We start from the raw sequence: 17,276 nt of genomic DNA, 5'->3' as shown, positions 1-17,276 counted from the left end.
TTGGACCATTTAGAGCTGTTAATAATTTTAAGAGCTCGTACCAATTTAATTTTCGTTGCCATTAAAAGCTTTCCGTAGTTAATTTAAGAGATGAGTATGAAAAAAATCTGAATTTATATGTGTCTAAAAAGATATTAACATTTCATAGTATTAATACTAATATAGAAAATTTTGGGAACCTGACATTATAAATATTGGATAAAATCAAGTAAAATATGTATTTGTTTTCGTGCACATTTTATCAGGGAAAGTAATTGGACTGTTTGTTCAACACGAAAGAAGAGTTATATTCGAAATATCTGATTTTCGCAGTACGAACTATTCCAAGAAAAGAGACATAAAAAATTGAAGTTTATATATTTAGAAGCTATTTTAAAGTTAGTATCAGCTACTGTTTTCGTTCAAAGCTAGTTAACAATTTTGAAAGTCCGTGCTAATTCAATTCCCATAGCTACCATATAATAATTTCAAACAAATCCGAAAAAATTTAAATTTGTATCTAAAGGCTGTTAATATGTTAAACAAGTCACAGTAACAGGATTTAAAACGTCATTATACAATAAAATCCAGAAACAAGGTACAAACAAATATCCAGATTTATTTCCCCGCTTCTCTATCGTATTTCCTGAAATACAGAAAGTACATTCTCACAGAAGCGTCATATGGAACTAATTTAGATGTAAAGGAAGAGATGGTGTTGCACAGGCAAGTCAATTTCCTTGCTGCAACCTCACGCAAAGAAGAATGAGGAAGAAAAGGAAAAGGACGAAGAAAATAGGAGAAAGAGGAGAAAATACGTAACGGATTCGCGTAAGGATGAAAATCCTCGTGAATTTACGAGCTCTGTGGAACAACGGAATTTACAGTCGTGAAGTGGAAGAAGACGAGACGATTCGAATAGCAATCGCGTTTATTCCTTGAGAAGAAAGAACAGGAACAGATGGGGAAAGGAAGGTAATCCTTGGATAATCCTAATCGACGGATTACCACCTCTCCGGCGCGAATCCTTCATTCAACTTTCCATAACGTTTTAATGACAGTCTGCTTCGATCGTTTATGTTTCTTTAAATATTTTCCAAAGTGCATTTAATTAATCGATTCTCCAGAAGTTCAACATTTTTATTCCCTTTCCTCTTTCCGCAAATTTCAATCTTACTATCTGAAGATTAATTCTAATGTTTAAATGGTAATATTCTCTCGTGATTTGGTAATCGTAGGAAATTGAGAATTAAACTATTGATTGGAATGAAAGACGACGCAATTGGATTAAAATTCGAAGAAAACCTCGACTTCGTGCTTAGAATCCACGTATTTACATTGAATTCATTTATTCATAAATACATGGAATATATACAATACGATTCTCAACAATGTAATATATATATTCTATATCTATATTATTATATATTCTATATGAAAGAACATCGGTACCTTTCTTTTGGAACGTTTGGGAAGGTCCCCAATACTTTAATCCAGACATTTTATTATAACTGTATTTAAATAATAAAAACTGAGAAATAGTTGTTTATGATTTAATCCGAGTACAAGTGTCCGAGATTTATGACAATGGGATTGGGCTCGAAGTGGCATAACGGGTCGCTGAACGTAGCCACGGTCATTGGAGGGGCGTGTACCTAACAGAGGTATGGAGTAATTAAATAGCTCTCCTTAAAAACAAAGATTGACCCGAGGGGTGCAGAGAGGTACGGAGAAGAGTATATAAGGGCAGTTCCACTTGGACTGAGGTTCAGTCAGGTAAGTTCTACTTGCACTGTGGACAAGTACATTGAGTCACACCCGAATCGTGGATCAGTAATTTGAGTTCGACTTAGACTGTGGAAGAAATCGCATTCGTCATCCCGTTGACCGTGGATTCGTTATCGAACCTAAATTCATTGTCATCGACATCTCGATTATTCAATCGTCGCTATTACTTGTTTAAACTCTGTAATAATCACATTTGTATCATATAACTATCATCGATGGTACATATCAACGATGGCCAATTCCCGTAAAGATTCATTATACACCCCTAACTCGAATGATAACCCGACATATATAATAAAATTATATACAGAGTACATATTCGTACTTTATGAGACTGTGAATATAGTTCTTAATTATTATTATAAAATTCTCTAATGTAAGATTACGAGGTCCGGCTGATAAGTAATACGCATATCTCGAGAATGAGAAGAGTTAAACATTTCTGCGTGAGCAGTCGTTTTATAGCTACATCCCTCCTTTATAAACATACCAAGTTTTAATACATTTGCTTGATGCAATCACGAACAGTGTCGTTTAAAGCGAGTTTGAATATGAATGCGACGTCAACGAGGTTCAAACAACAGTGATCGGGTTTTTAACCCTGGGAAACATTATGCCTATGGAAATTCATCGCCATTTACTGGCAATGTATGCCATGACATTAAGAAGCATTTGCGGAGACGTGAATGTCGGGTTTAGAATTCAACCGAGACGATAATGTTACAGCATGATAACACTCGACCACGCACCGCATGCACGGCGCATATTGTTGTTGCAAGTTTGAAATTTGAAATTGTTTCGAGACCGCCTTATAGTCCAGATCTGACTCCATCCTATTTCTTGCCAGAATTGAGGAGAACCTTGAAGGCTATTCATTTCAAGTCAGACGATGAAGTGAAGACAACAATGAAGTCCTCCATCGAAAGTAAGTCGGGAGAATTCATCATTTGCGGAATGAAAAAACTCGTTACGCGTCAGCGAAACTGTATTTATCTTTCTGTTAACGGCGATTATATTAAAAAGTAAATACGATATTCTTCACCTAATGAATTACAGTTTTATTTTCTTTACGTTTCATTTCGATAACTGTCCTCGTTTTCAAAATACATGCAGGCAAGCACTGTGCATATTTTATAAGACAAGAAAATCCAAAGAATTACGCTCTTATCTTCGTTCACTATCTTCGACTTCGCCTGTTTTATCACTTCAGATTACTTGTCTCCCCAAATTATGCGATTCTACGTTTATCAGGTGCCCAATGTATTTTCAGTATCAGATTAGATACTCGTCAGAGCGCATTTAAGGAACCCTCTTTTAATCGCTCACGGTGAGAAAACAGGCGAGGCTTCAACCAAGTGGAAATCCAATAAGAGATCCTGCTACGGCAATAAATGCTAGCAATATAGTTCCTTGGTAAGATATGAACTCATCCAAAAAAATTATAGCAACCACCTAGAATCTTTTCAATATTTTTTCTCATGATTAAAGTATTATAAAAATTTAAGGAATGAATATTCAGTAAGTCTGTACGTAATTATCGGATATTATTTAAAATTCCATTCATAGCGAACTAATATCGAATTGCGAAGACTTAATAAGATATTATATAAAACATGGATTTTTATAACCATTCACGCACACTCCAATTCATACATAATCTTACCATAATATTTTAAAGAATACCGATACGATCAAAAAATTTTGTATGGACAATATTTGGACAGTTATTATAAACACTTATCGAGTACGAAATCCTGCTTGTGAAAAACCGATTCTGAAATCGCAAAAATTCACGAGTCCCATGAAAATAAAAAAGGATTTCAATTTCCAATATTCGTTATCAATGGCCTCATATCATTCTCTCTAATAAATACGTGTATAAATATGAAACTCATAATTCTTTACACATCTACGCTCATCGATATCTACAAGAAACTAATTCCAAGAAGAAATCCCAAAACTTCGAAAGCAGAAAAATTTCTTGAAAATAAGGAAAACATCCTGCTTCTTATGATTGACATTTATATCGTACGAGAGACTATAGAGTCCACAAGAAATATATACAGAGACACGAAGCTTACACCCACCAATCGATATACGAGCAAATACATCAATGCATCGCGTTATAGGTTAAGTCAGCGAGCTTTATTATTCGAAGCTAATCGCGTACACGATTGCTCGTCACGAAGGTGATCGACGTCGCGTCGTCTGGTTGAACCAGTTCCGCCAGTATGTCGGTGGATCGAAGGAAAAGCTAAGTGTTCAGCCGGAGATAAAACGAATTCGCCGTGGTGATCGAACTGTAGTCTGGTTTCGATCGATAGCTTCTGAGAGTAAAATCGGAACGACGGATAACGGACGTTCGGCCTGATTTCACCGCAGACAGGGAATAACGGGTGTACTATCGCTAATAAATCGTTTTCTCGTCTTCGACGCTTCTCACGTTGCCAACTACCCCTCCATGTACATACGAGCCGTTTATTTATCAAATCGATCGAGTCCACAAAAGAAAAAGGAGAGAACATCGGTGAAATTATTATACGATAAGCATCAATCATATAGCATTAAAATTTCACAAAGTGTAGTTGACCACTTTGGTCTGTGAACGGCGCGTATAAAGGAAAATTCTCCAAGTCGATTCCGCAATGTTTCGGCGAAAATGATGCGTCTCAATTCCATATATTTTACGCTCAGAGTATAGTGCATCGTAACATGGAATTTTTGCAAAATACAAGTGGCCAATATTTAGTTGACTGTATTTCAAAGTCCTGCCATTCTGGGACGATGCATCGTTTTTTGTTCCGCTGCAGCAATTGTTTTGTGAACACATAACGAAGTAATCATGAAACGTTATACAGTCTAGAAGTAAATAAAGATTGTTGAAACATTTTGGGAAAGTAATTCACCGATGACAGTGACTTTACACAAGTTACGTTGCCGATATCATCTGGCCATTTAGATTGTTTGATCTATCTGCACCGAATCTCTTGTTATGAGGTTTTCGCAAAGGTAAAATGTATGCCAATAAACCAAAAACAATTGGACAACTAAAAGCAGCGATAACGAATATACTTCTCGAAACGTGTGAAACTGTAATGAAAAATACAATTGAGGGGTCTAAAAACTGTGGTCTCTTATTTTGTTTAAAAGTTATTGACAGTGGAAATCAATCAGTTATATATTGTTCACCCTGTATTATATCGTACTTACGATCTTCTTTCTGACAACGTTGTCTAAGTCATTCATATTGTTGAAAACTTTCTAGCGTTTTTCTTATCTTATTTTAATCATTCTAAAAGATTTAGCAACGTGTATCACCGATGATCACTTTGGTAATCTAGGTGTTAAACTAATATTACCCTGCCATATTCTTTCGCTAAAAAATGCAAAAGGATCTCTTTCCTGTCGCGAGTATTTTCGTGTTCCACTGTCACGCGCGACCTGGAAATATTTTCGTACACGTGCCGCAGCTAAGACAGTTAGAATAATTTAAAGAGTCTTGTGTACACATATAACAGATTAAAAATCACGATGGTGTAAATTCAGAATAATACGTGATCATTGGTAATGAATATTAAAAGTTGGATATCTTTTTATACCGACCACGAAAAGGAAAAAAAGTATCTCCACGTGTATATTTTCTGTTTTTCTACTTTTATAGAAGATGTAAATTTTTAGGATTTTCCAATTGGTTTTTCATGAAATTGATAATGAGCGTTGAATGTAATTGGAAGTTGGATATGCATCTTATTTTAGTTTTATCGAATTGATGGTATTTCAGAATTGATTTTTTATAATTCATTGGTTGGTAGCGAGTATCGAATATTGAACGGGATATGTAGATGTGTATGTAGATATGTATAACCAAGTGGAAATCTTTTATTTTTGGAATTCAAAATATTTGAGGCTTTTAAAATATCATACACCAAGTCAAACGAAAGAACTCCAAATAATTGTATAATATTAAACAATTATAAATGGTGAAAATAATAAAGGAGAATGTGTTGCTCAAAATATTTTACTGTTAACGAGACCTGTTAACTGATAATAAACAATAAGCGCAATTTTGCGTGATGTAATAAAGAAATGAAAAGGCAGTAATAAAGTAAAGGAGAAACGATAAAAAAACAGATAAAGTGATAAAGAGTATATAATAAAGAAAAAGAAATAAAATGAAGAAGAATAAAAAGATAAAGAACAGAAAATGATAAAGAAGATAAGGAGAAGAAGAAGAGGTTGACAAGCTTTCAACTGTTCTTACGTACAAACTCTAGCCACTAGGACGTCTAGAAGCTCTAGGTGGTGCTTTCTAGGATGGTTAAACGGTTGCCCTTAGTGCCTGATAAAAATTACCACCTAAGCTGTCACGCGAAAGAAATAACCGCAATACCTTGGGAACGAACAACGAACAACAAACATGTTCCATTTCTCAAGACCACTTTTCAGTAAACCACGTCTCCAAGCTCTGTATCAGAACACCGAGAAGATAATTGGCTTCACAGCTACAACAACGTGTTCGTTGCAACCTACTCACATAATTCTAACACGTAGGTAGCACACGTTGTCATTATCGGTCTAATGGTGGCTCCTAGGGTAAGGTAAGGTTATTTAAATCGGAAAGCTATTTATTAGATATTCAAGTGAAACTAAGCAATATTCCTCGTCAATTCGCCAAATTAGGTTACAGACAATTTTTAAGTTATCTAAATTCGCAAACAGATTATTTAATTCGTTATTAGTCGTGTGATAAACAGCGAAACATATCGTGTACATTGGCAGCTCAATCGTTATGATGATCAATAACGTGTCATGATATAGACCTAATAGGTTATCTTCATTCTCGATGATGTACGTCATATCGAAATACTCATGTTTGATTATAAAATGACATTAAGATCAAACAGTCAACAAAAATATATTTATCGTGTTTTTCCTCTACACGTAAACCAAGTTTGATTACTCGTTTTATTCGATGCTGAAGCTTAGGCGACTCAAATAACCCTACGTTATTACGATGTATCCTACATGAGTACTATGTCACATCGTTGTTCATCGAGAAGAGCGAGAAAATGAGGGACGATGAGAAAAATCGAGAGGAAGAAAGAGGATAGAAAGGGCTCGAGTATCCTTTGGTATGCGTTTAACCTCCGAAAAAAAGGAAGAAATTCATCGTGAATCCACTTTTAGAGGAACGCGCGGCACTCCGCTCGGGGAAAAAGGGAGGAAAGGGACGTACAAAAGGCTCGAGTATTGTTTACTCTGACGTGGGGTGGTGCCGAAGAGAGGAACAGAGAAGGAGAGTCGCGGAGAATTCGACCGTACTATAAAGGGATGACAAGGAAGCCCTGCTCGAGTGCCACCGACTGACTTCTACCCCCATCTCGTTCCATTCCGCGAATGAAAGGCGTATAAACGAATGAAAATGAGAGAAGAAGTTGATAGAATCGGTATTGGACTGTTTCTCGCGTTTCTTAGCCGTTTCACCCGTAGGCGACACGGACAGAATCTAGTGACGTTAAGCGAAAGATCGATTGCTATTCGATCTATCGATGCAGTATCCTCTTTCGCTTTTTGTAAATTGGTAACGTAAAAGTGTTGGGTTCGAACAGTTCAATCTATTTTTTATGGTAACTTTGTTTCCTAAGCACGACAAAATCTTCAATTTTCTTTCTTTGGATCCATATAATTACGCAAACTCAAATAAATGTAGGATAATCTCGGTAATTTTCCAAATTCGTTATTTAAGTTTCATTTTAACGATAGGTCATAAAAAAAACAGATATTTTCCGAGATATCAGCGATATTTCAAAATATATTCCTAGCCACAGCAAATAATAGAATACTATGAAAATAACATGAATGACAATATACATAAAATGTAAAAATTTCCAGTTGAAAAATTTTCCCCCTGGGAGACACAAATCGAAAATTACGCAACCAGACAGCGCATCGAATCGAAAATGCCAATCCTACGTCACCTTACGTTACGAATTTGCAATCCATGGACGATCAGAAGCTACAGGTACAGCTACAAGCGACCAAGCCAAATGCTCGAGTTAAACCACCAAGCAAAGTTAAAAGCAGAGTCGAAGCAACCATAAGGACCTGTCTGGCAAACTATCGAAACCTCCCTGGCATTCCTGACTGAAAGAACCCAACATCCTAAACAACATCGTATGCTAACGAAATTTACAAACTAGTTTCGTGAAATACGTAATAGAGGCGAGCCTGACCCAAACCATAATAATCTGTGTAGTAAACTATCGACACACCTCTGCATCGTGTTTTATCAAACCTGCAAACTAGCTGCGTCAAATACGTAACACGTTAAACTACTAACCAAAGGTAGAGGCAATTCAAAGCAACCATAAGCATCCAAGTGTACTTGGAAAACTATCAAAACTACTCTATTCAAAGGAACCAAGCATTCCAAACAATATCAAACTATATCAAACTCGCGAATAAGCTTAGCTCAAGCACATGGTATATCAAATCACCATCCAAAATTATCGGAGCAACCATAAGTAGTTGAAAGTACCTGAAATATTATCAAAACCTTCCTAGATCACATGTTATATCAAATCATCAAATACATAATACGTTACACCGCCAACCAAAGCCGAAAGGATCTAAATTTGAAGTGAGTAAGGGATCTATCCAAAAACCTATTAAAACCTCCCTGTCCTATCTAAAAGAACCAACCACCCGAAACAACGCCATACTTTATCAAACTCACAAACAATCCTCCTCAAACACGTACTGCGTATCAATTACCAAGCTCCTTGAAACATCCAATTCCCCGTTTATCATTCCAAACACAATTTCACCCTTCAACGAACTACATACAGTCGAAAGTTAGGGACAGTGTAGCAAAGAGGACTCTAATGCTTTCAGATAGCGCGTGGACACACGCAGAAAGCACATACAGAACTATTCACATCTACCCAGTGACCAGAACCACTACAGCCACGTATTACCTCCGCGTGCCTACTTCTGCATATTACATACAAGCAAACACGGCACGGCCACGCATCGTTCACATCGAGCAGAAACGCGTGTCCATAAAGCGGCTCCCACGTAAACGTTTTTCTACGTCTGTACGCGTGGGTGTGCACGGATGAACGGTGGAGGAGAACAGCGGCGGGAGGAATGAGGCGAAACGGTGGTGGTTGAATACAGAGACGAAGGGGGCTGGTAGGCCGGTTCACGAGAAACCTGGGTAGGGGTAGTTCGGTTTAGTTTGGGGAGGCTCTCTCCGCGTTTGGGTTCGAGTCCCTCCAGCTGCACCACCACCGTATCAACCGGCACACCACCGTTCCTACCATCGCCACAATCCTACTCCCGCAGGGGCGGAACTCGATAGACCTAAGGGGATGGGGGCTGCCTCCGCTCGTGGATCAATACCATGGCGGGTTGCAGGGCATACAGGGGGTTGCTACGTGGTGTGGCACGCGCATACGCTGCTATCCCCCCGGAGGAAGAAGGACACCGATCAACCCCGTTGCCACGTTCTATAGAAAGGGACGAGAAGATATGACTGAAGAGTAGAGAAGAGGATGGAAGATACGAACCAGAGTGGAACTGTTGATTCGCGTTTGAAATACTGTTCGGTTTTAAAGCGATTTCGCTAGTTTATTAAGGATCGAACGAACCCACCGAGGGATGATATCCTCGCGTGTCGAAGCAACTTCGAAAATCGCCAGTGCCTGGCACTGCCATAATGCTATCGAGAGCAGATTAGAAGGGCTTTGCTCCGATCGTGCTGACGTATGCTCGTTTTCGTGACACTTCGTCTGTGCTGGATTTCTCCCGTTTTTTTAGAAGAAGGATCTTGATTCTCGAATGCATTGTGTTCCTCGTTTGGGAATATATCAATAATTATTTGCAGAAATCTGAGGCACGCTTTCACGGCGTTTTGGCTATGGCGAAGGATTACTTTGATTTGTAAACGTGAAGAAGGAGTGAGATGCAGTGCAAGGTTAAATCATTGAGCTAATAAAATTAATTTAGTTTATTCAACAATATGTAGAGTTTAGAGATTATTTGCACACCATTGTATTTATTATAGAATTTATATACTAATTAATTAGGTAAGTATATTAAATTTTGTACCCTTTTGTAGAATTTTCCTATTACTACAAAAATGTGATATTGCGAAAACAAAATATAGAGTCTGATAGAAAAATGCTTCGTAGAGAACTAAGGATATGTGCAAATATTTTTATTAATCGCTATATGTATTATATGCATTTATTTATGTATTTCTATCAACTAATGAGAATAGAAAGAATACCGAAATCTGCTGGAGAATTATTAAAATTATTTTCGAACTTCTTATATGCAATTATTATGAGGGAATTTCCTTAAGTCCATGAAAATTTCTGCCTGTTTCAGAATCAGAATCGATTTTGAGATTAAAGTGACTATTTCCAGGACGAGCTGCAGTACAATTACGTATTACGTATTACGTACAATTACGACTCGATAAGCATCAGGCGAATAGTTGTTATTACGATTTGTTTAATGTACTTCGGAGTTGAAATGAAGTTAAGCTAGACTATACACAGGTTTGTTATTACGTCTGCATCGCTATGCCTATTGTCCTCGGGACATTGTACTACGTAGAGTACTTGTAACAAGTTCATTCACGCTAGATTTAAATCTAATAACGGGGAAATACTACGCTATATTCTATGTATATAATATGTTATTCCTTGCTAACCAATGAATTGCGTCTGCGAAATTTTATTACGAACTTTGTCCAGAGAGGCGATAATAAGAAAATAAAATTTAAAGTTTATAACCTTAATATTATTATATTATTCCTTATCAACAAACGAATGTCGTGTAAGAGACTTCGTTATAAACTCAGTTTGAAGAATGGATAATAAAAAAATAGAATTTTTAAGTTTATGACCTTTCAAGTTTGTATAAAAATTCTATAAAGGGCAATATAGTGGGCAGAGGAAAACTGAGGTAAAAGGAGGAACACTGTGTTAAAGGGAAAACGTGTGTATTGATACTGACAGGGTGTGCTGCACTTCTATACGCTGCATGGCTAAAGGGCACATGTCTCATTACACACGAACGTTCTTTTGAATATGTAGCCTAACAAGGATACACCTTGCTGTTTTAGAAATCGATGTCGATAGAAATTATTATTATCATTAGAAGCAAACTAAGCATTATTGACTAAGTAACAGACCATCTTTTAACCAATCGATAATTCGATCACGAAAAAGTCCCCGTTAAACAAACGAAATAAATGAGGGAAAAAGGCGGAGACAAAATATAAATACATCTTCCAAAATCTTTGATCTTTCAAAACCAAGTAGAGTTCCTCCTAAACTTTCATTTTGTCTACATTTCCTAAAATTTTCACGCAAGACTTGAAATAACAGATCATTTCTCGACCAATCGACAATTCGTCGCCTAAAAGGTTGAACAAACAAGAGCAGAGAAGACAATAGTACAAGGATAAAATATAAATACATTTTTAATAAATACTACACATCCTTAGAACCAAATACGAAGGCGGAGATATTAAAGCGAGCGTCCGGTCGGACAGACCACGAGCACAATTCAGGTGACCATAAAATCGTAGCCATACGATTACAGCTGCAGCTTCTTTCTACCTCGTCGACTGATCCACGGGGTATTAGCCCTAAGCCGCTTTACGGGCCGCACGGCGAAGAAAGAACAGGAACGGAAGGAATCAGCATGCGTGGAACGAGGAACGAGCACGTTTCGACACTAACGGCGGAAGCAAAAAAGGGAACACGACGAACACAAGAGAACAGAAAGAAGCGGAGGGTGAGCTCTGAAACGACCTGTAGGGTGATGGCAGAATGGGGATCGCGCGGTCCTCGGATACCTGTGGCTCCACGCGACTATCGCAACGATGCCTTTTTTTCTTCTCTCCCCTTTGTCCGCCCTTTTTCCTTTCTCTCTCTTTTTTTGCTTTCTCGTATTCCACCCTTTCTATCGCAGCATTCTTTTTACCTTTTTCACCGCGTCATACCAGTCGACGCGAGCATTATCGCGAATATCGACCACAGATTCGGCTACTGATAACGAGTTTTCGTCGGTCTACTACGCACACACGCGTCCAAATTCTTTTGTGACAGCTTTTTGGGGTCTTTTGACTGTGCGTGATTTCATTCTTCTTCCTGGAGCAGGTGGAGTGAGAAGTTTTTTTGACAAAGATACAGAGTATCTTGAAATATCAATATGACAAAAAGATGAATCAGTGTACAGAAATTTGCTTTTCTCTTACGAATTTCAACGCTGTCAAAAACATCTTGAATTAGCTAATAGAATGAACATTCTGCTGCGTTTTTTATTCTCATTTTCTAAGGCAATATTAAAATACTTTTCCTGGTTTCTTTATTGAATAAATTATTAAAAAAATTAAAAATTGTACAAATTGTGTAGGATATTTTCTTACTTTTAAGTTCTTACTTAAATTTCAAAATATTTCATATAACAGGTATATTATATTTAAGATGACCGCAAGCGTTCGAGTACTTTTGTAACCCACTGTATATGAAATTAATATAAGATTTAAGTATCTAATAGGAAGTCATTACTTCCTTGTGAAGGGTAGACATAATAGACAGTGTACGCTATAGAATTTGTACAAAGCCCGCGTGATTCGTACATTCACCTACGAATAACGCAAAAATAGAGCTGCGTTCTCTTTTGTAATGGAGCCTAATTTTTTTTCTTGGTATTGACCATTTCAAAAGGAAGGCTTCTCAAAGCGTCGCTTGCAAAACACCGTTTTGTAACGCAATCAAAGGCTAGTAGTTGGTCAATCGCACTTAACAAGCGATAAAATGGACGGTGATCGAATTTCTGACGCGACCACGAAATTCCAGTCGCGTTTCGCAAATATGTACTTCAATTTCCATTAACAGATCGACTTCGATGTACCTAGTTTTTCGTGTTTGGAATTTTCAGAATTTTAATCAAAGAGGAAAAGAAGATATTTCATCATTTTCTCTTGATCGTCTCAATATTCTCTTCATTCTCCAAAATATGAATATAACGAATTTCCTGTAATTTTTTTATCTTTGAACTAAAGTTATATTATACGAGCTGTTACAAAATGATAACTGGATACTTTAAATTGAATGAACGGAAACAAAGATAGCACGAAAAAACTGATAAAGCTTGATAAAACTGGTGGAATGAATGTTTTAATCAAAGACAGCTTTAATATGGACCAGCTATTGGAAACTTAAAATATTTCAGACAGAATTTTTGCAAATTTCTGCCTTCTCCAGCATATGATTTATTTTGTGAAATAGAAGAAGAGTAGATTTGATTAGTTTTAAAATAATGATACGGAAGGAAAGTATGAAAGACGAGTTTCGTACATAGAGAAGCAATAGCAGCGAAATCGAACTCAATATTTCAAAAGAACAAAGGCGTATCGAGTGCAACGACGACCCCGATATCGCCATAAATGGAGGCAGTTTCCAATCAGGTCGTCTTACCTCGAATGTCCAAGTTTTAATCAGGCTAGATTCTGTTCTTCCCAATCTGGCGATTCTTCATGAGGGAATCGTTACGAAAAATTGTATAAAAATTTCATTAAAATCGTGTTTCGTCGAGGAACGAAGCATTATAATTAACGATTGTTTTATCAAATATCCGTGGAAGCAAAAATTATTTAAGCTTCTACTACTTCATAACAAAATTGAAAATTTGTTGTTAAGTGTACTGCTAAAAATATACTAAAAATATACTGCTAAATATAATAAATAAATTGGATGTTATTACAATATTACAATTTCGTTCGTTAAATCAAATTCACCGTTAACTGTATAATATAATAATACAAAGAGGAAAAATAAAATAAAATTAAAATTCATTTATTTTAGTATTTTATTATTTTATTATATCTTAATTAATTTATTTTATTACCTTCAGTTTATAGAGAATAAAAATCTACACTTTCTCGAAAGTAAGTTTATTATATAAATTATTATATTTATCTACCTTCTGTTTGTTTAAAAATACTCTGAAAGTAAACTTTAAAAACGAAATGACAATTTCATAAAATTTCTTTACACTTTGTACGTTTCAATGTCTCCATAGGAAACTTTTACGCGGAAAAACAACTACGATATATAACGAGATAGTCGAAGTTAATGGGAAGCCAAGTCATTAATATGTTTTTTTATTAAGAATCTTAGAGCAACGAGGGAAACGAAAATTCCCAACATGGTTGAATTATTAATATTAATAAATTTCTGCAACAGGAACGAAAAAAGTTTTACCGCGTTATGTGTTCGTTATTCTTCTTCCCCGACTTATGAAGTTTTAACGATGTCATAGTTGCATTCTTCATGCAAATCCGACATCTCGCTATGAACAAGTTCGATCGAAGACTTAATATTAGACCGACAATAAGACGAAATACTTTACGACATGGGAAGAAACACGTTGCATGTAGTTTGAAATATTGATAGCATGATTTTATTATATTATGAGAGATGAAAAATCAAATTATAGCAAGATATCAATTACTTTAACTTTCATGATAAGGAACATGTTTTTTAATATCGTTGGATTTCTATGCATTTGCACATTGCGTAAAAATTACATAAGAATTTAACTGCTTATTTATAATTTATAGATGTGTAAGAAATTTTCATCTTTTGTGACAGAGGATACATTTACCAATATTTCCAGCTTTTTACGTGTTTTCATTTCACGATACGAAAACTAAATTTATCACCCCGAATTCTTCGACATACGTATAGCAAAAAATGATTGCATCAGTATTACTATTTTCTCTCTTCCGGAATTGAATTTCCCATCTCCGATTCTTTGACATTTACACGCAAAAATGTTCATCCTTTAAAATAAAAAATGTAACATCATATTGCATGACCATTGATATTTCTCACGTTTTCTCGCTGCACATAAAAATTTGACTTCTCGTCTGTGATTTCTAGGCATTTAAACAAAAAAAAAAATTGTTGTTTCTCTGCAATAAAAAATTTACTTGTCAATATTACCACTGCGTATATATACATTGCGACGCGAAAACTGAACTTGCCATTTCCAATTTTTTAATACAGACAACATAGAAATAACAGTAAAAGTTTTTATTTGTTATTACAGAAAATATGCACATCAGTATTGCTTCTTTTGTCATGTTTCAATCCACGAACTGTATTTTTCGTGCTCAATTTTCTACGCGTAACAATCTTCATTTTTAATTTAGTTGCCTATCTGTATTTAAATGAAAGTACATGTATATCCTTCTAAAAATTATTTTTCATATAAATTCCGTAATGGCTGACGTCTATTAATTCAACCTGTGTCCTATAGAAATCCGAAGTTTTCTGATTACGATCATAAGATGAAATATCTATATTCGATATCTTAAAACCGACAGGGTCGATTATCGTGCAATTTATAATATCCTTTGAGAGCCAGCATCAATGCGTAGCACTGTGAATCGAAGCTTATGCTCGCGGAAAGCCTTCGAATAACATCACGGATATGCATATGTGCATAGAGAAAGAGAGAGAGAGAGAGAGAGAGGAGAGAGATCGCGAGTGAATGCGCTGTTGAGTACATCTTTCGGTTCCTCGCCCCGAATGAACCAACGCCCGCAGCTAGAGACACGTTTTCCCGATCAAGATTTCCGCAAGTTATCCACGGTCTTAATATTTGCACACCTTCGAATATGAACGTTTCTAGAGCTCCTTTCGTTTCTCGGTCGCTCAAAAATATTCTTGTTCTTGTATCTATTTCGTTTGCTGCGGCTTTTTTACGTTATAGAAAAGACTAGATTCCTTTTATGTAGAATTGTAGGAACGTTGTTATTTTTATATATTTTTCAAAGATGTATCTTATCTTAAATTTGTAATCAATTCTTTAAAACGATTTTCTAGTCCATTTTTATGTATCACTCTATGGGAAGAATTTTTCTATTTATTATTTAAATATTTAATTCCTACATTACGAAGATCATCTTCCCTACGTCTATTACGTACAACCAATATCTTTCTCCTCGAAGAAGGCTATTAGTGTAGTCTCTAATAATCGAATATTAAAATTTATAAAGTACACATGTCAATTTCAAACTGTAGGAAAACATCTCAACACTGAGAAATATAAATATCGAAAGAATTGAAGAAAGAATATAAATCCACAGCAAATTTCAAAAAGAGCAGCTATTATAAAATTAGGTTAAAGAGCCATTACGACAAAGACAGAAACCTTCAATAAATTAATATCGAATAATTAGTTTGAAACTTGTAATTAATAACTTAAACCACGGCTGATCGGAACTGGGTCGCCTCGTTGATCCAATTACATTTAATTTCGTTACAACTTCACCGAAACATTAACGCTTCAGCAACTGTGCACTCGAGAGAGAGAAAGAGAGAGAGAGAGAGACAGGGATATAGAGAGAGAGAAAAAGAGAGAGCAACGAGCAGCATTCGTAATCGTTGTCGACTGAACATAACTGGCAACCTTTGAGTATTTTCTGCGTAAAATCTTGCTCGTACTTAATCATTAACCGATGCTCTGATATGCCAAACCGTTTGTTCGCAATTGTTTAATAAACTCAATATCGTTGTAGGTCACGAATGACCAGAGAAACTTTTAATAAGAAGAACAAATTAAAACATACTATTCATACAAATTCATCATAAATATACGTCTTATGTACCTTTGTCTGTATCGACCCAATTTTTGGAAGAAAGTACTTGTACTACTTCTCAATTATTAGCTTTCAGTTTTCAGATCATAAATCTCTTTTCTCCGCATTTCTTGGATTATAAACTTCTTCTCACTGCGCAAAAGAAAATTAAAAAATGAAACACATCTCTGAATGACCATTTGACCTCAACTATGTAATTATCATGTGCGTTAATAATTATTCTAATTATTAGCTTCTATTTTTCAGATCATAGACCTTTCCCTCTCATAACTAAACAACTCTAAACAATGTACACGCATAAAGGAAAATCAAACTGTTAGACATAGCATAATTATTTTACTGTAACCATATATTTTTCATACATGTATTTCAATACTGTTTTTTAAATTTTTATTTTCAGAAAGATATTACCAAAATTCTCGTTTCTGCAGAAAATATTTCCCTCGGTTTTCCACTTTTTCGAATAATCAGAATTCCCTTTCGCCAGTTATTCGTGTACCAAATACCATGAATAAATAAAGCAAACGCTGAAATTTCGTTGCGTTTCGACGAGAAATTATCCATACGCAAATGTGCACCCACACATCTTGCATGCACCGTCCGAGAACGGATGAACGGGCAAGAAATTAATTACTTTTTGCCGGCGAGCATAGATCCGCTCGCGTGTCATTTTACAGTCGACGATCAAAAACCAGCGAAAGAAAACACGTATAACGTCCGTCTCTTTGGACGCTCGAAATTACACTGTACCGTTCTATCCACGCACAAAAATTCAACGTATCTATCTTTTACCGCGATTAAGTCAGCCTCCAGGTTG

The 17,276-nt window shown here is 35.9% G+C and overlaps 1 protein-coding gene and 1 long non-coding RNA gene across 15 annotated transcripts in view; one reads left to right on the top strand and one right to left on the bottom strand.

Moving 5' to 3' along the window:
* Positions 1-17,276, bottom strand: part of LOC132913772 (kazrin) — a 141,087-nt gene that overhangs the window by 103,943 nt on the left and 19,868 nt on the right. The gene's annotated exons all lie outside the window — the stretch shown is intronic.
* On the top strand, positions 9,811-10,993 carry LOC132913630 (uncharacterized). The gene is made up of 2 exons (XR_009659415.1): positions 9,811-9,857; positions 10,162-10,993. It is a non-coding gene; the product is annotated as an uncharacterized LOC132913630 (long non-coding RNA).

The sequence above is a fragment of the Bombus pascuorum genome, chromosome 13 (genome assembly GCF_905332965.1).
Source record: "Bombus pascuorum chromosome 13, iyBomPasc1.1, whole genome shotgun sequence".
Lineage (NCBI taxonomy): Eukaryota > Metazoa > Arthropoda > Insecta > Hymenoptera > Apidae > Bombus > Bombus pascuorum.
The sequence above is the reverse complement of the archived record's forward strand: the minus strand, read 5'-3'. Positions and strand labels throughout refer to the sequence as shown.